The following is an 18,493-nucleotide window of genomic DNA, read 5'->3' as shown; positions in this document are numbered from 1 at the left end:
CTAACGCCTGCCTCTGGTAACCACAAATTTGATTTCTTTCATAATGAAGTTTTTGTTTTTTTTTTTTTTAAGATTTCACAGATAACGGAGATCATACAATATGTACCTTTCTGTTTGATTAATTTCACTTAGCACAATACTCTCAAAGTCCATTTGTGTTGTCACAAATGGCAGGGTTTCCTCCTCTCTAGGTTGAATAATATTCATATATATACACACACACACACACACACACACACACACACGTGTGTGTGTGTGTGTGTGTGTGTGTGTGTGTATGTATGTATCAACTTTTTTACCCATTCATCTGTCAGGGGACACTTAGGTTGTTTCTATATCATGGCTGTTATAAATAATGTTGCTATGGACATGGGGGTGCAGATATCTTTTCAATATAGTCAAAACATCTGATTTTTTTTAAAAAACATTTTCCTTAATGTTTATTTTTGAGAGAGAGAGAGAGAGAGAGAGAGAGACAGCGAGCAAGTGGGGGAGGGGTAGAGAGAGAGGGAGACACAGAATCCGAAGCAGGATCCAGGCTCTGAGCTGTCAGCACAGAGCCTGGCACAGGGCTTGAACTCATGAACCACGAGATCATGACCTGAGCCAAAGTTAGATGCTTAACCGACTGAGCCACGCAGGTGCCCCAAAACATCTGATTTTAATTTATACTTTGCTTCTTTCTAGCTATATGACCTAACTGTATCTTCTTAAGAACCCTGTTTCCTCATTCCTAAAATTGGGGTAATAGACCCTACCTTTAGTGTTATTCAGAAGGCTAATGCTTACAGAATATTTCTACCAGTTCTGCCCCATGATAAATATTGCCCATTATTTTTATTATCACTGTTATTATTATTACATGTTTTGATAGACACAGCTCTCTCATCTACCATATTTTCATCTCTTGAAAGGCAAAGATCATCTCTGTAACCCTCCTTCTAGAACATCAATAAATACTTGACACATGAATGAATGAATGAGTGAATCAATGAATGAAAAAATACATAATGCAAGGAGGATTAGAGCCAGGATATGAAATGCCCACATTAAAAGTGTGTACTTTTATTTGGTTAGACTTTTGGGAATGGAAGTGATAGTTCATTGAGAGCTTTACTGGAGCTTCTTAATTAGAAACTTTAAGTTTAATCAGAAGGGCTGGTGGTTTCTAAACTGTGTTTTGAAGAGCCTGTGGCTGCCTTGAGGTGCCTCAAGGTAGGATGGAGGTAAAGGGTGTGACACAAAGAGGAGTGGGAGGCAAAGTGTATGGGAGGGACTCTTTCCTATTCCACTTCTCCACAGAGCTCCTGACCTTGAAACCAGATAGTTTTGTGTATAGTTTTGTGCTTTTATGTATTGGATTTCTGCTTAAGTTTCATTGGAAAGTAGTTGAGTTGTAGGAGTAGCACAGCCCATTTACCGTGGTGTGCTGGGTGTGTGATGGCTTAGGTATTGGGGGTGGGAGGATCAAGGCAGTGCCCCATGTGCTGGGAGAAGTGGATGGCAGCTGAGAACCTGAGAGGCATCCTGGGGGAGAGCTCACGCAGTGCTGAGGAAGTAGAGCCCGTAGTGCATCTCCATTGGCAGTGTGGGATGTGAGTCCAAGCTGATTGATAAGACAGCTTTTGATATAGAAGTTGTAGACAGGGCATTGGTATGTCTGCTTGAGATGAAGACCTTTGAGATTAGAAACTCAAGCGCATTGAATTTTACTTTATTGAGCGGTTAGGTGTTGTGTGCCAACTACCTATCAGTGTTCTGGGTCATGATGAGCAAAGTGATTGTGGTCCTGTCCTCATGGATCCTGCAGTCCAGTGGGGAAGGCACATAACCCATTGTCACTGACCTATGATGAGATATGAAGCAAAGAACTGTGTGCTTTGAGTGTTTCTGACAGGTAGGAGATCTGATTCAGTCAGGGTGGAACATAGCAGGAAGAATTTTCTGAAGAAACAATGGTTGAACCGACATCTACGATTATGGGAGTCCTAATAAGTGGACAGTGGGGGCAGGGTAGTCAGGAGAGTTGAGCAAGAGGGAGCAGCCTGTGTGAAGCTCAGGAAGTACAGCTTATGGAGCCCAAGGAAGGCCAGTGTGGCTGGTGGGCAGCACACTGGAGGGAGGACTGGCTTGGCTTTGAACCTCATAGTTCCTGACAGTCAACTAGAAGTGCAAAGAGCAGAAACTTTCCTCTGACCCTTTCCCCCTGGCCCTGCATGACCTTTGGTTTGCACTCCTTAATACTTTTGAGTCCTGTATGGGTTTCCTAGGGCTGTTTTAACAAAGTACCATAGGTGGAATGATTTAAACAACAGACATTTATTCTCTGGCAGTTCTGGAAGTTGGCAGTCCAAGATCAAGGTGTCAGCAAGGTTGGTTCCTTCTGAGGGATATGAGGGAGAATCTGGTTCAGGCCTTTCCCTTTACTTCTGATTGTTTCTTGACATATGTGGCATCCATTGGTTTGTGTAAGCATCACCCCAGTCCTCTGCCTTCATTTTCGCATGATGTTTTCCTTGTGTGCATCTCCGTCCAAGATTCCCCTTTTTATAAGAACACTGTCAGATTAGGGCCCACCCTACTCTGGTGTAACCTCATCTTAACTAATTTCATCTGCAATGACTTTTTTTCCAAATAAGGTCACATTTTGAACTCGTGGGGGTTTAGGACTTTCATATGTGAATTTTTAGGGGGACACCATTCAGCCTGCAACAGGTCCTATTTTTAGCCTGATATGGTTATATGTTTAGAAAATAACTACTTCAAATATGAAAATGAACTTTCTCTCTCCTTTGTCTTAGAGCCTAGAGATGAAAACATAAAATTGAAACTGGCTTGTAGTAAACATGCAGTAAAATTTAGATAATAAGGTCTTTGTTCAAGTGCCATAATTTACTTCCACCTCATAAGAAAATACAAGTGCCCATTGTTGGGTGTGTACCTATTAGACAGTTGCTGCTGAGTGGATGTTGTTAGCCTGAAACCAGTGGGACCCACATTTATGCTGTGTGGGGGGTAGGGGAAAAGAAGGGAGAGGGAGACAGAGACAGAGAATGGAACCAAAACTAAACCCAGACTTCCTGGCATGTAAGTAGTGTTTGCAGAAGGTGCCAAGAGGACACTTTAGAGGCTGTGGTGCCAAGTGTGTGGCTGCTGGGCCATGAGTGCAGCTGCTAGCAGTTTGTGGTCAGATGTCCGGTATATAGAGAGTGGTTTCCAACCTACCTGGTCATCCTTCCCTTCCATCCTGTGGTTTCCTAAGCTTAGGGACCTATTGTCAATTCAAATAAACAGGTTTTAAGTGGTGTTAATTTTTCCCTCTAACCTCTATATTCCTGCTTGCTCAAAATCCATGTTCAACTGTAGGTCACTGTCAACAGTTTTATGAAGACTGAAATTCATCTGGTGAATACCCACCTGTTAGGTACATAAGCTGGCAAGCATTTTGGTGGGTTAGTGCATACAATACAATAGATTATGAAATATTTTGAATTTTACCCCAAGCTTAACACAACATATTTTTTAAATTTTTGAGAGAGAGAGAGAGGGAGGGAGGGAGGGAGAGAGAGAGAGAGAGCGCAAACAGGGGAGAGGGGCAGAGGGAGAGAGAGAGAGAATCTTAAGCTCGATGTGGGGCTCGATCCCATGACCTTGGGATGATGACCTGAGCCAAAATCAAGAGTCGGACACTCAACTAACTGAGCCACCTAGGCGTCCCAACGCGGTATTTTTTCTATTCAGTTATTTATTCCATGTGGATGGACATCGCATGTGGATATGACAAAAAGGCCTGTGGCCAGTTTGGGGCATAGACTCTTAGAGTTGAAGGAACCTTATTGGTTTTGTGGACCAACTTCCTACCCTTGTGGATTTTCTCCTACAGCAGTATAATAACTAGCCATCTAATCTCTGCAAGAATATCCAAATCAATCAGGAACTTGTCTGATCCTACTCTCCTTGAGTATTTAATTTTTGGCTTTTACTGACCCCTTCATAGTTTTATTTTAGCCCTTTAGTTACCAGAAGTTACCACTATTTTCCTTCCCCCTTTGATTGTTATTATTCTCTGTTCTTTTGTTCTTTAATGCCATTCTCATTTATCACCTTCTGAAGCTACTGGAGTTGGTCATTGTCCCTCATAAGACTTGGAACAATTCCTAGAGGTGGTGGATTCATCAGAGTAGAGTGCAATAAAAGTTACTGTATTGTAAACTGAGATGGTTAGCTCAACTGGTTACATGTTCTGTCCCCCAAAGCCATGAATTCTACCACTTGGAAGTCACCTGGAACCCAGCTTCATAATGTGCTAGATTTCCTCACCCTTAAGAGTTGGCTTTTTATAACATTTCTCAAAAACCTTTAATTTTTTTGTATTGTTGTTTGAATATAGTTCAGACTTAACTTGGCTAAATTACATCCCTTCCAGAATGTGTTTTGGGTCAGCATTTCCTAGACCTTGTTAGTAGAACACTGGGCTTGCCAGAGGTGAACAGGATCTCTCTCTTTCACCACCATCCCTCCCTCAGAGGCAGTAGGGATTCTGTCATTAAAAAATTGGGAAACACCGCTTCCAAGTTTCCCCTCTTGCTCATTCACAAGGTACATTTGCTGAAGGTTTTGAGAAGTCCTGAAGTAACTTCCTAGGGCTGCTGCAGCAAATTCCAGACTGGGTGGCCTAAAACAACAGATTTATCCTCTCACAGTTTTGGAGGCCAGAAATCCAAAATTAGCTCTGGGTAGGGCTATGCTCCCTCTTGAGGTTCTAGAAGAAAATCAATTCCTTGCTCTTCTGGCTTCTGGCGGCTGCTAGCATTCCTTGACTTGTGGCTGCATCACTTCGGTCTGTTTCTGTGGTCACACGGCCTCCTCATCTTCTGTCTGTGAAATCTCTCTGTGCTTCCCTCTTAGAGGGATGCTTGCAACTGGATTTGGGGCTATCCAAAATAATCTCCACATTTCAAGATCTTGATCACATTTGCAAAGACTGTTTTGATATAAGATAACAACATTCATACAATGCAGTCATTAGGATGGGGCTATGCTTTGGGGGGCCATTATTTACCTACCACAGTCGATCATCTTTTATCCATTTAGGACACACTTCTTAGCCACTCCTTCTTATGCCAAATTGGTTTTCCTTTTCATCAAATATTTATCTTGAAGCTCATCTTTTCTCCTTTTCACAATGCCTTCCTATCTGTCTTCGCTCCCTACTTCTAATTGCTAAGTAGTTTGGTTTATATTTTTAAAACACCTTGCACTCTTGTGTCATCTCTCATTAAACTCTGTGCCTTTGTTGAACTTTGAACAGTGTGGGATAGTGGGCAAGAATCTCTGGAGTCAGACTGTCTGGGTCTAAATCCCAGCCTCCGTTCCCCGGTTAATAGCTGTATGATTTTGGGTAAGTTACTTAATTGCTTCTGCCTAAGTTTCATTGTCTGTAATGGGGGTAATTAGAGTAAATGCTTTAAAGTGTTGTTTTGGGAATTACATAAGTTAATAAATGTAAACTGCTGAAAACACAGCTTATCACTACACTGTCCAAAATTGTAGCCATAAGCTGTATGTGGCTATTGAACAATTAGGATGTGGATAATAGAACTGAAGAAATGAATTTTTTAAATGGAAGCAATATAAAATAAATTTTTGTTAAACACAACTCTCTTGTTTTGGTTAGGATTACATTTCAGTTTAACTGGTGTATTTCACACTTAAACACACCACTGATTTTGTTGATGTCACCTCATTTATTCACTTGGAATGATTTTTTTTCTGTGTTCTATCTAACGGTGTATTGCATTTATTTGAGTATTTTATTCAGACAGCAGGACTTAGTGATACATGTACCTCATCATTGGTAATTAAATTGAAATGTTTATAATTTTAATTAAAATGTAATTTTTCCAATTAAAATAGTATAAACCAATTTTAGAATTCAAATCAAAGGCATTTACTGCTGCAGAATTGAGTGCAGACATAGAAACTAGTACTATGATCACAGCAATGAAGACATAAAGAGACTGGAAATTCTGTGATTAATTTGCAGTTTTCTCTGCCAGAGCAAAACAGAAAAACTGTTGTGTTAAAAAATTTAAGGAAAATAAACTGGGTAATATTAAGAGATTAAGATTTGATTAGAAGTTTCCTCTCAATGATGATCAAAAAAGAATTAATGCATTTAGTTGCCTGAAATCTGAATTAAATATCCAGTGCATTTAAAATTTTGGTAGGATGAGCGCTTGTCACTTCAGCCATCTAAAATGGCTTAGATTGGGGCGCCTGGGTGGCTCAGTCGGTTAAGCGGCCGACTTCAGCTCAGGTCACGATCTCACACTCCGTGAGTTCGAGCCCCGCATCGGGCTCTGTGCTGACCGCTCAGAGCCTGGAGCCTGTTTCAGATGCCGTGTCTCCCTCTCTCTCTGACCCTCCCCCGTTCATGCTCTGTCTCTCTCTGTCTCAAAACTAAATAAACGTTAAAAAAAATAAAAAAATAAAAAAATAAAATAAAATGGCTTAGATTAATGCACAAAAGAGGAAAACCATTTTAGTTGGAGAGGTGGGAAAATAAGTTATTTGTTACTGAAGTTTTATTAGAAAATTATGAGAAAATACAACAATGTATATACACAATTTTAAAGATACTCAATTAAATCACCAGTTGCCTATAGAATACAAGGTCTTTCTAACTATCAAAGATTAGTTTATTTGAAATTTGAAAAATTTCAAGTGCTTTTCTTTACCTTTCAACAAGTTGCAGGGTCACTGCCTAGTTACTACTTTAGATATCCTTTTTCTCAAAGGATTTAAAAACTTACAAAGAAATGATATAAATTTATACTGAGAAATACCAAATTTGTAGCATAGATATTTTTGAATGTTTTCTATGTCAGAGAAGAATTTCAGATGGATATAAAAAATTAATTTCTATTACAACAGGTTTCTATCACTTCAGCTATGTTAGGTGAAATATCTGCATTTATGAATTTTAAAATAAGAGACTGATATTTCTTTTATTGCTTCTTTTCACTATATTCTGAAGCAGACTCTAAAAAGTGTCATAGGGGCACTGGGTGGCTCAGTTGGTTAAACGTTCAACTCTTGATTTTGGCTCAGGTCATGGTCTCACAATTGGTGAGACTGAGCCCCACGTGGGGCTCTGTGCTGACAGCATGGAGCCTGCCTGGGATTCTCTCTCTTTCTCCCCCTTGCTCTCTGTCCCTCCCCAGCTTGTGGTCTCTTTCTGTCTCTCTCAAAAATAAATAAATAAACTTAAAATGTGTCATAGATAACTGGTTAAAATTTTTCAATCTATACATTCAAATATATGAATCATTGCCAGTTCATAGACCTGTTGAAGGAAATAACAGACAAGGCTGTGATCTTGCACTCTTGGCCAGCATTCATTGGTGGAGTCATGAATGAGTTTTACAAAGATTGCTGTAATATTTACTCCAATATAAGATTTTCTTTTCTTTCTTGAAATGAAAGGGATGCTTGCCAGATAATTATAAAGAAAACATGACAGTGTGATTTATGTTTTCTCAGTTTTACCACACTGCTTATGAATGAGTTAAATTTGAAGCTGTAAGGAAAGGAAAAGTTTATTTTTGACCTAGCTAGGGAGGTGTGAGAATTCATGTTGAAATTGAAAATCTTTATAATACAAATAAATAATGAAGTTATACGTTTTTCTAACATGAATCAATATGTAGAAGATTTAAACTCTTAATAGGATTACATAAACTGGCTATAAAAACCAGAAAGAAAATTGGAAGAACACTATGAGAGTTGCTTTCCGATGTATGCAAATACTCATTTGGATTCAGTGTTAATACTTAAGACTGAGTTAACTTGAACAGATACGGATTTTAAACTGATAGCCTTTTGCTCCAAAGTCAAATCAGTTTTTCTTAAAACAAAGCAAAACAAAACAAAACAAACTGAATCAGTTGTACCAGTGTATATAATGGTTATTAAAGGGAAATTATTTTTTTTTTGGTATTAAATTTTCAGAAGATTTGATATGACCAGTTGTTCAATTTTATGACATCGATACAGATCAAGTGCTTCTGAAGAAAATTTAAGTTTGAATTGAGATGTGTTGTGTCAAATAACAGATTTTGAAAAATTTAATACAAAAAAGAATGTATAACATCTCATTAATAATTTTCTCTTAATGTATTGATATAACATTCTGGATATATTGGGTTAAATAAATTTTTAAAATTAAGTTTTGCCTATTTTTAACTTTTTAAAATTTGGCTACTAGAAAATTTAAAGTTACACATATGGCTCAGAATATATTGCTGGCCTAACCCATCATAGGTATACAGTGAATGAATGTTAGCATTAATATGATCACTAATATGATGATGATGATATATTGTTGTTGTTGTATTGATTCCTTGTCCTCTCACTAGATTATAAATTCCTTAGGGGTAAGAAATATATCTTATCCTTCTTTTTTTTAGGTTTATATATTTATTTTGAGAGAGAGAGAGAGAGAGCAAGAGAGCACAGCATGAGCAGGGGAGGGGCAGTAAAAGAGGGAGAGAGAGAATCCCAAGCAGGCTCTGTGCTGTCAGCACACAGAGCCCTACATGGGGCTCAATCTCATGAACCATGAGATCATGACCTGAGCTGAAATCAAGACTCTGATACCTAACTGACTGAGCCACCCAGGTGCCCCATCTTATCCTTATTTTTATTTGCCATGTCATATCGTGTAGTCCTTTTTTAAAGGACAATGGATTGATTGCCCCAGGATCTGCTTTTAATATTGCATGTATGGACCTGTGGCTTTTTTTTTTTCATCTTCAGGATAATGGCATAGAAATCTCTTTGAGTCTGTGAACATGTGCATGCATACAATCACACACACACACACACACACACACACACACACACATACACACACGAGTATTTTGTTTAGTATACTTGAAAGGGAGTTATTTAAACATTCATAATCATGGATTATTGCAAAAGTAATTGGTACTTACTTTGAAAATTGTATTTCAGTAAGCTTTGAGTTTTTATATATTTTTTATATACATTAAAAACCTTTTAAAAACTGACATTATTAGAATCTTGTTTTTGTTGAAACACTTTTATTTTGATTGAAGTAGAATTATTCAGGAAATAACACTGTAGTTAGGATTAGACAAATTGGCTTCATATTCTGCCATGTTCTCTAACTAGCTCTGTGACCTTGAACAAGGGATTTAAGCTTTATTTTTTTTTAATGTTTATTTATTGAGAGAAAGAGAGAGAGGTGGGGGAAGGCGCAGAGAGAGAGAGAGAGAATCCCAAGCAGCGCCTGACATAGGGCACAGTCCCATGAACCACGAGATCATGACTTGAGCAGAAATCAAGAGTTGGATACTTAACCAGCTGAGCCACCCAGGTACCCTGGGATTTAAGCTTTCTGAACCTCAGTTTTCTAATCAGGAAAAAGGGGGGATAATATCAGTTGCATTACTAGGATGGTGTGAGAGATATAAATGGGAAAAATATCTTAGAGTGCTTAGCAACCATAGGAATCCTAGAAATATACATTATTATTATTTTGATAGAAATAATAATAAATATCTTGAAAAACATAACACAACATAAGGTTGAGTTAACCACATCAATTAAAACGTGATCGCTTATGGGATTTTTAAGCATAGAGTTGTGGTACAAAAAAAGCCTCTCAATTGTTTCAAATGTACAACCTAAATCTATAAAATATAGTCAAATACCCCCAAAGTCATAAACATTAGGTGAGAGACTAGCTGGGAAACAAATCAATAATTAGACATTTAAGTATTATAAGATTAGACCAAAAGGTGCATCTGATCAGGTAAGACTGAACTAGAGACACCTGGTTTTCAGTCTAAGACTCTGGAAATGTTGGGAAGTTGGAGTTTGGTGCTGCTGTAAGCAAGGTGGGGAGTTGATTTTCACCTAGAGAATTTCCACTCCTCCTCGTACTCTTGCCCCTGTGTGCCCTTACAAAACTCTGGTCTTCATTCGAGTGCAATGTTGATAATGTTTTTTGTTGTATTAAGTCAAGATTTTAAAAATTGTAGGGTTGAATAAGAACTAAGCTCCACTGCTGTTAGTAAGAGAAAGCAAAACGACAGGATAAAAATGACTTAAAGCGTAAGTGCTGAAGAAATTCAAACTGTCATCTCAGTATGTCACAAAGAGTTCCTTTCATCCTTCTGTTTTTTTTTTAAATTTATTTCAAACATTTATTTATTTATTATTTTTGAGAGACAGAAGGAGAGTGCAAGCAGGAAAGGGGCAGAGAGAGAGGGAGATACAGAATAGGAAGCAGACTCCAGCCTCCGAGCTGTCAGCACAGAGCCCAATGTGGGGCTCGAACCCACAAACTGTGAGATCATGACCTGAGCCAAAGTCAGACGCAATTGTGCCACCCAGGTGCCCCTATCCCCTGTTTCTATGTTAGGGCTGAAATATCTAGAAACACACCTAGATTGTGTAGCCTAAAAGGCAGTGACACTGGAGAGAGTTGCAAGCACAGTGGAGGCACATATTTTTAAATATGTGATTCCCCCTCCCCCCCCAAATGGTTTTTAATAACTTATTTGGGTGGTAGAACCCAAAGCACAATATTAGCACAACTTAACAAGTAAATGGAGAGATTTCCTAGCCACAAACTGAATGGACTGAACCTACCCACAGACCGGACAATCCAGGGGAATCAACATTGTTCATGGTAGGACCTCTGTGATTTACGGTCATTCCTACAATACTTTGTTCTTTGTCCTCTGGCTCTTAAAGTTAGTTGGCTTTATTAGTTTTATGATATGCAGCTTTCGGGGTAGATGCTTACAAATTTCTCCACTTATACTTGTGTACATATGTTTGAATTTTATCTGTTTCAGTGATTTCAAGTTATGTAAATCACAGTAAATCACAGTTCATATTTTGTATCTTTCTTCAGTGATTTACAATATCTCCAGGGTGATGGATATTCCATGGTCGCAGAGCAGATCTGAAATGCATCAGGGAGCCTATAAGTGACATTTCTGTCATAGTATATATTTTAGAAACAGTCTTAACTAGATTGTGCCAATAACAACCCTGAAAGAAATTAGGTTAAAGGAACATTTGTAAATAGTTAAACTCTGCTTGTTACCAACAGTGACATTTTAGTAACAACCTGTTAAATGAATTTGCAGTAAGATAGGGAAAGATAGAGACATCAATATATGTGTATTCTTTTGTTATTTATGACCTTTTTAAAGCTGTAAACAAAAGGACATTTGTTTCATCTTCCTCCCTTAGCCAGGACACAAGTTATAAAAAGAAATGTATAAGGAAGTGTTAATAAATCAGGTAAATACTAAAATTTCATAATTCTTCTCTTTTCAGTACAAAGAAATTTAAAGTTTTTCATTAAGCATGGACTTGAACACTGGACAAAGTATAGCACTGTTTTAGTTTTGAGTACCTGTAAAAAATCCTTTCCTGTATAAATCACTTGGATGAATAGAACTACATAAGCGTATATTTTGCAAAGAAACAGGCTTTAATTGTATAGAATGTCACTTTGAGAGATAATGAGAAAGGGAAAAGGAAAGAGAGGAACTCTGTTTTCAAAATCTGTATATATATATTTACTACAAAGAAGTTATTATTTAAGCATGAAGTTTACTGGTGATTTATTATTAACTTCCCTACAGGTCTGTCCAAATCTTTATCAATGTATTTGGAACGCTGAGTTATAAAAACTTTCGGTTAGTATATTGTTCTAAACTTGAAAGGAGTTAATTCACACCAGCACTGAATGGCCAGTTAGGTAGATATTTAAAAGGATTTTGACAGGGATATGTTTCTTGTATTTCCTCCCCCCCCCCCCCACCTTGATTTCATGCTCAAGTGTGATGATTTATTTCTCCAGGGAAGTCTGCCATCCAGTATAGAAGAGGTCAATATGGTAGTATTTCATAGCTTTTCTTTTATCTGTACAGCCTTGCCACCCTCTGTCTATGACTCATGCATCTACTGGTGTTCACTGATAGCAGAACATTTTGATTAGCTGCACAGGTTACCTGGTTACTGTTCTCAATCTGTCCACGTGTGTGTTTGCTGATGTATGTGAAATGTGGAGGTCTGAGCCAGTGTTGGAGCATAATCCTATCTAGGCCAGGAAATGCCTGGCTTCCCAGATACTTCTCAGAGCAATAGGGCATGGACTAAATCTCTTATTTCCTTCCTGTCCTTTATTCCATAACACCTATGGCCCAAGTGGATGTTTGATATTCACTAATCTGGGACAGTTCATATTGTTAATAAATTGTTTAGTGACCAAATTTTATGTTAAAACATCTGTCCATCATTATGGGATAATTGATCCTGTTAGTGAAACAAATTGTCATAAATAATTCATTACATATATGTGTGTGTGTGTAGATTACATATATATTTCAAATTCTTTTTCTGTTTACTGACATTTTGGGCAGGTTACTTGGTCTCAGCTCACCTCAGTTTGCTTATTTGTAAAATGGGGATAATAATAGTGCCAACTACATAGGGTTATTGTGAATATTTAAAAGTTAATGAATGTAAAACATTTAGTGCATGTCTGGCATATCTTATCTAAGTGGTATATAAGCACTTACTATTAATATTATTTGTAGTAATAGTAAGTCATGTGAAGACTTTTTAAATCTCTGAAGGATAAAACTTCAGCATTAGTGAAGAATAGGAGAGTGGGAGAGAGAAAAACACAGAGGTTCAAACTAAAGGAGCTTACCCATTAAAAAAAGGAAAGCTAGTCAGTGGGATACAGTATTCTTTGGGCATACTTATATTCATGTAGAGATGAAAGTTTGGCTCATTCTTGATGTGTCTACATATTATGTACACCCAAACACACTTTAGGCTGTTAAAAAATGCCTTCATATTTCCTTTCAAGGCTTTTTAAAACATTTCTGGGACTGTGTGTGTGTGTGTGTGTGTGTGTGTGTGTGTGTGTTGTAATTCTAATTATGTAGTTAAAAATTGTCTTTCTATACCTTATTAATAATTGTTTCCTTTCTACCTTCTTTTGTTAACCCTTTAATCCCATTTTCCTTAAAGCATTTGTCTAATTACAGAAATTTATTTTACTATGTTGAAGTTAACAATATTACAAATGCTGGGTTGCGCAAATTTAGCTGGAATTCATATTTTGGTGTTTGCATTCTTCTTTGGTCATTAAACCAAGAACGTGCAACAATCATTTGCAATTTGAAAAGAACATGTATTTTAAACCAGCTAATTATGGGAGTTCTATCACTGAAAATCAGTTAATCTGTTTCAAAATACTTTTTTGAGTAGCTTATATTAGAGACCAAAATTAATTTTATGTGTGTTCTAGATACTAACAAGAACAAATCAATTGGCAAAATACAGCCTACTAGAAAAGTGGATAAAAAATAGAAAAAATAAGAATAGATAGTTCCTAGAAGAAATAGTATATATGATCACAAACAAAAAACTCTTCAGTCTTAAGTCTAGCCAAAAAATGAAAAGAAAAACATCATTTTTAACCTGTCAAACTGGAAAAAAATGTTTGTAAAATTAACCTTTTAGGTCATTTTTTTTCTTTGTGATATTTTTTCTTCAGCAAATCTTTTTTTAAAAAATTTACCATGGACACAAGACTTAACATTACATTCATATGTAGGATTATTGGAGATATCTGGCTTCTTTTTAAAATGTTGCTTTTAACCTAGTTCATGATGGTTTACTGGAAAGTCTTGTGTTTGGCAACAGCGCTGCTGTATATGTATATATATGTATGAGGTGTATGTGCAAGCACTTTACACCTGTTTGAAGGGCTCTTTCCCTGGCAAATAGTCAGAGGGAATGGGTGGTTACAGGAAGAATATCTTAGCTGCTAGGCACAATAAATTTTTTATTGTTCAGAGTTTGTTGATAGCGTTTCTAGATTACAGTGCTCCTCTCTAACAGGAAGTAAATCACAAAAAGAGAAAGTCTGTTTTTCTGTGGCAGTGGCTTTTATGGGGAAATAATTGTTAATTTTGAAAGACTACTTGGGTAGCTCAGGTTGGCTTGGGCTCAGGTTATGATCTCGCGGTCCTTGAGTTCAAGCCCCATATGAGGCTCTGAGCTGACAGCTCAGAGCTGGGAGCCTGCCCAAGATTCTGTATCTCTCTCTCTTTTTCTCTCTCTCTGCCCCTCCCCAGCTTGTATTCTCTCTCAAAAATAAATAAATAAACATTAAAAAAAAATAAAAGACTATGGGAATTGGGAATTACTTATGTCTTAAATATTGATAATATCCTCATTTCCTGTCTACCACTCAGTTAGTTTTCACTCCACTGATAATTGTTGGCTGTATTCTTGTTCTTCACTTGGAAGTGCATTAGTGTATTTTACTTGGTTCTCAACTGTAGACATTAGTCCATTCTCTTCTTTTTAGATTTTTTTGTCACACACACACACACACACACACACACACACACACACACACGTGTGAGTGGAGGAGGGGCAGAAAGACAGAGAGAGAGAGAGAGAGAGAGAGAGAGAGAGAGAGAGAGAATCCCAAGCCGACTCCACGCTGTCAGCACAGAGCCGGAAGCAGGGTTCAATCTCACGACCATGAGGTCATTACCTGAGCTGAAATCAAGAGTTGGATGCTTAACTGACTGAGCCACCCAGGTGCCCCTACATTTTTTTGCAGTAGTTTTTAGTGAAAAATTCTGAGGCCTGGGAGTTGAAGACTGTTTTTTTTTTCTTTCTTTCTATTTTTTGCGTGTAGATTTTGCTACTTCCGTACTGTGTGACTCTACATTAAACATTTAACTGTTTTGAATCTCAATTTCCTGACCTGTAAAATGAGAGAGTTGGATTAATTAATCCCTATGGTCTTTTGAATTCTGTGAGTTTGACAAAGATTTTATGCAGTGATTTGTGTTACAAACATGAGCCAAGTGAAAATACTTTTCAAGTATATTCTGCTTCTGCATTCTTCATATTATGTGGCTAATCTTCCCATTGGAAGTTTTCATTCTAATTTTAAACTGCATCTTCCATTAATCATTGAGCTGTTTGCATTTCTTTTATGGGGAGGTACAGATTACTTTGATATTGTAATTGCTATTAGCTGAAAAGATGCTTATTTTAGTGTAATTAGAATTTGTAGAATTAAAGAACATAAAGGGCACCATAAATTGGTGTTCTCTCTCCTTCCAGAAGGGATATTCTATTTCCTAATGCTTGAGATGGTCTAAACAAAGAAATTCATGTGTTAGTGGCATGAATTCTTTAGCCCAATACTACTTATTCTGTTCAAAGAAGCTGCCAATTGGTTCTTAGGCAGAAACACACAGTATAATTTAGCATGCAGTTCAGAGGAACCGCTTCGCAAATTGCATACAAGAAAGTGTCCTTTTCATTTGTTCTTCTGTACTATAAGTGCATCCATGTTTGAAGAGAAAAGAGAAATGCTAGTCTCCTCTGTAGGAAGGTAGACTGCCTGGCACATACGTGCTTGGATGTGGGCTAGATTAGAGGATCAGTCGGTACTTAATATAGCCTTCGGTGGCCATTGGGAGAAGGGGTTAGCTTTCTTTACTTCCTTCAGCTTTTTATAGTTGTGAAATTTTAGGGAATTTTAATGCTACAGTCAAAATAGGATTGAATTAGACGCGCTGGGGTGGCTCAGCTGGTTAAGCATCTGACTGGCTCATCCAACTTTGGAATCCTGCGTTGGGCTCTGTGCTGACAGCTCAGAGCCTGGAGCCTGCTTCGGATTCTGTGTCTCCATCTTTCTGCCCTTCCCCCCACTCATGTTCTGTCTGTCTCTCTGTCTCTCACAAAAATAAACATTAAAAAAAAATTTAAAAACAAGATAGGATTGGATTAATTTTTGCAATTACTCTTTATTTTTATGGGTGTTTATCTAAAATATTTCTGAATACTCCATGAAAGGTAAAAAACCAGAGATACCCAAGTATAGGGATTATAGGCATCAGGCACACCTAAATCTGGCACTTTTGGTCCTTGGTCATTGGCCCCGCCTCCTTGGCTCTAGAGTGCCAAACAGTAAATACATCCACAGCCAATCCAAGTCCATCTTCAAACAACATTATACTGTTTCCTGTGTGGTGCATACACCCAAACAAAACCTGAGAAATCTCAGGTGCTGTGTATGGTCTCCTTCCTCTGAGCTCTGGAATGTTCTAAAATTAGTTTACTTAATCAAAACTAGAAGCACTGATTAATCCATAAGCACTGTGTAATGGAAAATGACTAAATTAATTTGATTTAGGGGCGCCTGGGTGGCGCAGTCGGTTAAGCGTCCGACTTCAGCCAGGTCACGATCTCACGGTCGGTGAGTTCGAGCCCCGCGTCGGGCTCTGGGCTGATGGCTCAGAGCCTGGAGCCTGTTTCCGATTCTGTTGTCTCCCTCTCTCTCTGCCCCTCCCCCGTTCATGCTCTGTCTCTCTCTGTCCCAAAAATAAATAAACGTTGAAAAAAATAAGAAAAATAAAAATAAAAGTAAACCCATTATGGTCTTTCATTATTTTGTTAGGTTTTGACATGTTTTCGTAGATCCCAGGTGTAGGAGGGTGAGGAAGAAGGTTGTTTTCTAGGTCAAAATTACAGGAGACTTGGATTCTAGTCCTGGCTTTGCCTCTGTAGTGTGATATTAGGCAAAATGGCTATCTTCACATGCCTCATTTACCTAAGATGTAGTGGCTCTTGCTTTCCAGGCTGAGTTCTTGCAAGAATAAGATAGAAAATGTTTTTGTGTCTTGAAAATGTTATAGCCATGGTGATTACTCAGATCTGTATAGCATTTAATATAAAATGGAAACCCTTAATTACCTTAATTTGTGCAAAATTAAATGTAAAAGAGTCACAAATGGGACATTGCCTCTCCAATTAAAAAGTTTTCTATAACAAGGATTGAACCCAGGCTGGAATTTGTACCAAATTAATTGTGTTCATAGCAAGTGAGTTGGAAATTTAGTTCATTTAGTTCCTTGTTTTCTGGGGGATTAAGAATCAGAATTTTTAATGTTGGTCATAGGTTCTCAGTTGCCATGACATTTCAGTCATTAGTCTGATTGAAGCCTTCTCCAACAACCCTGTTCTTCTAGAGGAGGCAGAAAAAATGATCTTGTTGGCTTGGCTGACGCCTGCCTGTTTAGATACTGTGTCTCCCTGTGGAGTCCCCTCAGGGGCCTGGGAAGAGGACAAGGGGAGGCCAGCTGGGCTGCCTAGGCCAGAGACCAAGAGCCTTTGCTCTGCTCCATTTCCCACTCATTGTGCAGCCCAGGCCCTATCACTTGAGAGACCTGGCAAGGAAGTCAGGAGGAAGTGAGTGCCCTGCTGGTTCAGAATGTTCCAGTGTGGTTGGAAAGTTTGAGAAGGGCCCTGGGTGAGAAGAACAAGACCTTATTGACAGGGTTCAGGCCCGATCAGGTCTGTTTCACATCAGCTTTCTGAATAATCACAGCCCTCCCAGCCCCCATGGATCTCTAGCACTTTCACCTCTGCCTTTTTTTTTTTTGAAACATTGTATGTAGCCATGGTAGAACACAAAGCGCTTTAAATTTTTATTCCAAAGAGGAATTATGAAAGATGAAAAGTATAGTGTTGCCTGCTTCAAAATGACAACACTAACACCAGCACCAAAACAAAACTTCATATTTTGTAGGGTTTTCCAGACTACTGTAAAATTATTCCTCTTATTGTAAATGCTTTTTCTATTAAGCTGTTTTCTCATTAATTGATTTGTAAGACTACTCATTATTCTTACATTTCTGTTGGTCTGTTCTAGTCTGAATTGTTCAGCCCTCTTATCTGATTTAGTTTGCATGTTGGGTATTTAAAAACTGTGTAATTGTGTGTAAATCATAAGATTGAGAGGAAAAGGAATATGTTAAACAATTTCTCTTCTCTACATGAGTCTATAAAACAGAATATTTATGTCAAGTCAGAAGAAAATCTGCTGGTGGTTTTAATGAACCACAAAATGTGTCCCTTGTATACCTTGCCTTGTCATCCTGTCTGAATTTATGTGTGACTCTGCATTAATGTAGTAAACACTCTTTTGGCAGTCCTGTCATTTTCAGGACCCATAGGGTGTCTCCAATTCCAGCTTTAAGCCAACTAATGACAATAATAAGACTTGCTTCACTTTTCTTTTTCCTGGAATGTCTGGTAGGAACTTTTGAAGCTCAGAGGGATATTGTAAACTTTTTCAAAGTGAAGAAACCAAATATCCCCAGCTACTTTTGAGTACACAAGTATCCAGTAGTTGGAGCCTCCCATTTTTATGTTTAAGTCTGGATAGGATGGAGGGGACCTACCCAGGCTGAAAGCAGGTGGGCAGTTAACAGGTTTTACTGCAAAATGTCTATCCAACTCATATTTTGAGCAAGGCTGGTAGCTTTTTTATAGTACCTCTAGAACAGTGATTTCTCACCTTTTGGTCTCTTAATAGTTTTATTAGAAGACTCTC

At 37.9% G+C, this 18,493-nt stretch overlaps 1 protein-coding gene across 1 annotated transcript in view; it reads left to right on the top strand.

Annotated features, from left to right (window-relative positions):
* GMDS (GDP-mannose 4,6-dehydratase) overlaps positions 1-18,493 on the top strand; it is a 625,677-nt gene that overhangs the window by 129,993 nt on the left and 477,191 nt on the right. The window lies entirely within an intron of this gene.

The sequence above is a fragment of the Acinonyx jubatus genome, chromosome B2 (genome assembly GCF_027475565.1).
Source record: "Acinonyx jubatus isolate Ajub_Pintada_27869175 chromosome B2, VMU_Ajub_asm_v1.0, whole genome shotgun sequence".
NCBI lineage: Eukaryota > Metazoa > Chordata > Mammalia > Carnivora > Felidae > Acinonyx > Acinonyx jubatus.
This window is presented reverse-complemented; position numbering and strand designations above follow the sequence as displayed.